Genomic DNA, 6,040 nt, shown 5'->3' on the forward strand with positions numbered 1-6,040 from the left:
GCAAAAGGCTTCCAAAAATATCGAGCCGAGATATTTTATTGTCCAGCCTGTCTGCAGCCTGTAATTATGCGTTCAAGATGTTTAATGTGTGCAAATGCATTAGCCGCTTTCGCTGGTGAAAACCCTAGCTGGGGGCGGGCGAGAGGCAGGTCTGGAGATAATTATGTCGTACAGTCGCAAACATTATTCTGCTCTTACTGTAAATGGCCCCGGCCACCTTTACGAGAAGCCAGGAAAACTTTGAGAATGAGTAGCAGCGTTTTTGTGGCCAACTGGGTTCTTCTTTTTCTTCTCTCTCTCTCTCCCTCTCCCCCCCAACCCGCCCCATCCCGGATCGTTCGAAGTGTCTATCAGGCGTCCTCTTTTCCAGGTTCAAGGGCTCTGAGTAAGGGAGGGAGGGAGGGAGGAGGCGTGAGGAGAGAGAGAAGGAGCGAGCCCAGCAGAGGAGCGGCCCAAGCGGGTCCGTAGTGCCTACGCCCTGGCCAGGCTTTGATTGGCGGTTGGCACTGCAGCTGGCCCACCTTGGGCAGGGGCAGATACTCCAGCTGCGCAGGGTTGTTCTGGGCTCTTCCGCACCCTCCCTTGATCGCCCTCTCCGAATCGGTTTCCGAGGCTGCTTGGGATTGAAATAAGACCGCTAGGCCAAGGTCCCGGACCGGGAGCAGTTCTCAAAGACACGGACTTAGTTTTGCTGGGGTGGGGTGCCGGGTCAGCTCTGGCAAGGCTGACCCGGGCTGAACTTGCTATTTCGGGTCCCAGGTCCCGCGGGGCCCGGAGAACAGCTGGGATGAGGAACCCCCGCCTCCATCCCGGGCCTGCACGTCCTCTGGGCTAGTCAATCCCCCACCCTCCCAGTGGCCAAGACGTGAGCCTGGGCTCTCCGGAAACCTTGTAAGGTATTGTACTGGCACCTTTCCCCATCCAGTGACATACACTGGGTCCCCGGGTGCAGACTGGCCCCGCCCGCCTAGTGAAAGTGACTACTGCAGGAACCGCAGGCCTTGCGTGTAGCCCGGCCCCTGAGCAACAAAGGTGTGCATTTGCAAGCCAATAGTAGCTCCCCCACCCCACCCCACCCCCGTCCCAAATTTCCATTTTGACTCGGGCTTTTAGGACAAAAACAAATAGGGCCGCGGTGTCCTGCTGGGGCCTCCCTTAGTCCAGGTGCCAGGCCGGCGAGCTCTGGTTTGGCGACCCGCAAGGCACAAGTTCTGCCCCAGCGAAGTGGCTGCGGGCGATGCCCGCCTAAGGGCTTCTTTGCTGGAGGCGGGCAGAGATACGTCGGGAGCCATTGGGTCCCGGCTCCCTTTAACGCGACCTTCCGCCTTTGAGCCTAAGTCCTGTCTCCTTAGAAAAAAAATTCGGATTTTGAAACTCGTTTTAGGTCGCTGATTTTAAACAAAACAAAACCAAACCATTGGAAGCTCGATTTGTGTCTTGGGCCATGTAAGAAAATCTGTTTGGGATCCAGGGCGCGTTTTCTGAGGCCTGGCAGCGCTGTTGCCGCCCCAGGGCATGGAGAATAGGCGGGCGTGGAAGGATCTGGGAGGATGACGAAATCCCAGGGAGGGAAACGTTCACACAGAGAAGAAAAACAAAATCTAGCAGACGTGATTTGTTCCTGCTCCAAATACACCATCCAAAGAGAATCCCTCTCCTCTACAGTTACTGGTACTTGGGATCTGGGGCCCTAAGATTCACCAACGGTGGGAGGAGGACCCCAAGACCACCAATCTCTCTCTTGAGGGTACAGGCTCTAGCCACAGATGGAAAAAGCTAGTGGGGGTCCTGGGTGGCTACATCCGCAAAGAGAACCCTATGCTTTGAGTGACTCTGCATAATGAGTTTTCCAAGGCTTCCTCAGACCTGAAAGGGCAAGTTAATTATGCATCAGCTAGATATTTAGGGACAGCAAGACCTTGGCAGGAGGTGTGGACTAAAGCTTTCAGACTCTCTTCTTGTTCTTTCTTACTCCCTATATTCTCTACTGTCTCCCACCTTTCTTCCACCCAAGGAAGTCAGACCTGTAAGTGCATTCGGCTTTGCTCCCAGGTCCTATCTGGGTAAAAAGAAGGTTGAGGAAAGATCTCACTGGTGGTCTCATTTATTTCAGAGACCTTAGAGGTGGCTATGTTCTAAAGGCTGAAAAATTAAAATTTAACCACATTCATTGTCCCACAAGCATGTGGCCTGAAGGTCCCAAACATGCCATCTTCTAACCCAAGGGTGCCTGGTTGCCTCAGAGGCTGAGGAGATTTTCCCAAGCAGAAGGAGACAAATGGGAGAAAAAGCCATTGTTTCTGTACATTTCCTGACTCCGATAAAAATCTGTGTTCATAGTGGAAGGAGGGAGGACCTGTGTCCTGTGACTGCTGTCCTGATGTAAATTTTTTGGCCTCTTTCTCCCTCTTTCTCTCATATAGAATTCTGAGTTTCTAAATACCCTCACAGCAATACAATATTTGATCCTCTCTATGGAAAGTGAACCAGATCAGGTTCTTCCTTGCTGTCCTCCTCCTCTATTCTTCGGCTGCCTCAAAAGAGCCCAAAGAGACACAGAAAAACCCAGAGGAGTCTCTTGCTGTTGGAAATGACTCTGCATGATACCCAGAATCCAAAAATGGTGAGTGTTTTCCCTCCAAAGGCTGCTTATGTCCTGAGGCTGGGGAGAGGTTTGGCTGGGTTGTCTGAGCAGCAAGGGGATCTCTCTTGCAATTGTACCCAACTAGGAAAGAGGTGGAACGAGTTTTGAAGGACTCTGGGAAATGGGTGAATAGGGCCACCTGGAAGACCTACATTTCTCAGTTTTCTAGGTCCCTGGAGGAGGGATTCCTTGGTTGGAAGTGCTTGTTGCCAATTCATTTCCAGATTTGATTTTCCTGCCCAAGAAAATTGGATCCTTGTTTAAATCTTTTCCTAGAAGCTATATGCTCATTCTTTGGCTTTCTGTTTTCTATTAGCCAGGGACTTCATGTAAGATAATCTGAGTTTCTCCCTCTGACCTCTGAAACATGTAATTTGGGGGAGATACTGTATTTAAAATGCCAGTCCCAGTAATGAGCCCAGCTTAGCAGTGTGAGCTCCCACCCTCCCCTTAATGAACAGAGCTGTCGAGAAATAATTTCACTTTGATCTAGTTTGTGACCTGAGTTTTTGGCTTAAAGAAGACTGGGCAGCTAATTGGATTCTTCAGTTGCCTTTAATCTCCACCTCAACACTTGGAACCTGACCAAGCTGAATTAAAACAAGTCTGATAAACAAGATGTAGCAGGCTCCCAGGTTAACAGCAATCAGAAAAGCCACCCCACCACCGCCATTGTGGGGTTTAATGATCACAGCATGGTTGGCACCTCACAAAAAAACATGAGGCTGTAGGCCCCCAGAATCTGCAGCACAGAAGCCTTCAGAACCCTCCCCCACCCCCAACACCAGGGAAGTGACTTAATTAGAAAGAGAAAGAGGGTAGGGGGAAATGGGGAAAGAAAAACTTACAGTTGGTGCAAGAAGCAGGGTTGGGGGTTCATCTCAAAGGGAGGCAGGACGGCCAGAAGACTTTGTCCCTGGGAGAGGAAGCAAGCTAGGCCAAGCCTTTGAGGGCTGGACAGTAAAGATTCCAATTTGAATTTCCAACTGTGCTCCAAGAGTGAGGGGTGCGGGAGGGAAATAGGATCTGAGGGGGCAGGGTTATGTAGCCTGAGGAGCTGGGAATCATGGATTTTATTTAATCTTTTCAGATGCCAGGCTTTTGTGTTCTGGAGGCAAAGCAGGAGGAGGAAGGGGTCTGCTGTACCTCCCCATTCTTAGTTGGGGCCTGAGAAGGGCTTCCCTTCTGAGGCTCCAGGCTGCTTCTTTCTTTAATAGCTGGAGGAGTCCTGAGGGAACCCTCCTTTCAAGGTGGTGGGATTTACCCTAGGGCAGGATTTCTCAACCTGGAAACTACTGACATTTTGGCTTGAATAATCCTTTGCTGTGGAGTTGTCCTGTGTGTTGGATAATGGTGCAGCATCTCTGGCCTCTATTATAGGCCAGTAGCCCCTACTCCAATGACAACCAGACATTGCCAAATATCCCCTGGGAGGCAAAAAAACACCTCCAATTAAGAACAGCCAGTTTGAGCCTCTATGAGGCAGGCATTTCTAGGGTAAAAGTGGACATCTTTGGTTAATATGATCTTTAGTATTTTGGAGAGGGAGCCTGGTGGATACTTTGTTTTTTAGTTTGGGCCTCTACAGCCAGGTGGATCATGAATCTTGAATCCCCATTGTAACACCCTCATCAAGAAGATGTAGCTTCAAATCCAAACCTTTAAACACACTGAATTCGGGCTGGGGATGTGGTTGAAGTGGTAGCACGCTCTCCTGGCATGCGTGAGGCCAGGGTTCGATCCTTAGCACCACATACAAAGATGTTGTGTTTTCCGAAAACTGAAAAAAAAATTAAAATTCTCTCTCTCTCTTTAAACACACACACACACACACACACACACACACACACACACACACTGATTCCAAGATAAACATGAGTGTGTCCATGTGTTCAGGATAAACCTAGGGGAGGGGGATCTAGGCCTCACCTTGTTCTGCATTTTTGAATAAAATAAGGTTGTTTTCTTTGGTGTGTTTGGCCTTGAAGTGGGAAATAGTCAGGTTTTTGTGCAATTTATACCAGTAAATGATGTTGTCAGTGAGTGGAGAGCCTGTGGCACATGTTGGGGTGAAAGACTGTCTCTAGAATGATGTTAGGCAGAGTCTTATTCAGTAAGTGGCTCTATAGCTGTGCACCTGTCTCATTCCTCCAGCTCTGAGACCCAACCAACTTGATTCTGAGGCTTTCTGGAATCTGCTAAGGACCAAGAGAAAGTGAATTTGGCATAATTTATTGAAAGCTTGGCACTACTATCATAATGCAGATGAAAATCAACTTAAAAATAAGGATTTTTTTATAATCCAACTATTTTAATCATATTATGTCCCTCCTTTTTGAATTTCCTTTTAGAATGTGTCCACATTGAACAAAAATGAAGAAACATAAAAATGAAGAGAAATTGATTAATTCACAAGGATAGTTCCATTAGGTTTGAATGTCAATAATAACATGAAGGTTAAGTTGTGTGATCTTTATATGTATATTTCAGTACAAGAAAGGGTTATAGACATTTAGGGATAGCAAGGTCCATTTGAAAATCGTGGTCTTCAGGTATTTGACAAATATCTTTAGGTATTTGACAAAAAGCACTTGTTGGGTTCTTAGAAAGTGCTGACCACTTTACAAAAATTAACTCATTTAATCTACCTAACACAATTCTAGAAATTTATTATAATCATCTCCACTTCACAAATGGGGAAACAGAGGCCCAGACAGATTAACTTCTCCAGGGTTATTCAGCTAGTAAGGGTTATCTTGCTAGTATTGCATCCAGGTATTGGATCCAGGCCCATATTTTCAATTTTTATTGCTGGGAATGGAACCCAGGGCCTTGCATATGCTAAGCCTGGGGCTCTACCACTAAGCTATATCCCCAGCCCAGGGCTCATATTTTAACCACTAATTTTTGTTATCTTTTATTAACTTTTTGGGTAGGGACAGTGGCCCAGAGTTCAGCTATTGGAGAGGTAGGCACTTCTGTGCTAAGCAGGTAGCCACTGCCCTGGAAGCCTTATTTTGAGCTTCAGGGCCAGATTCCTTGTCAACAGTGGGTCTATTAATAGAAGCTTTTCTGATAATTGAAAGTAAGTTATGGGAAATGTAATGCATATCCCTGGTATTTACTACTCCAGGAACATGGGAGACATAATGAAGGAGGGAAGGTTGTAATTGTAGAAAAACATCTATTCTACTAACAGAAATCAGTGGCAGCCAGAGATGGTCTCCCCAGGTTTCCGGCCCTGCTGGTGGCCCCTCCACCAGGCTCTGTAAAGGCAGGAACCCCCCCAGAAGAGGAAAGGGGCCTGTTATAGGAGTCGTCAACCTGTCACCACGGCTAGGGTGAATATGGCCTCTGAGTTGGTGGAGGGGGAGGCTTACCTTTTAGCACCACAGC

This window comes from Marmota monax, unplaced genomic scaffold, assembly GCF_021218885.2.
Source record: "Marmota monax isolate L192 unplaced genomic scaffold, Marmota_monax_Labrador192_F-V1.1 WCK01_AAM20220418_F8-fsc00133, whole genome shotgun sequence".
Classification (NCBI taxonomy): domain Eukaryota; kingdom Metazoa; phylum Chordata; class Mammalia; order Rodentia; family Sciuridae; genus Marmota; species Marmota monax.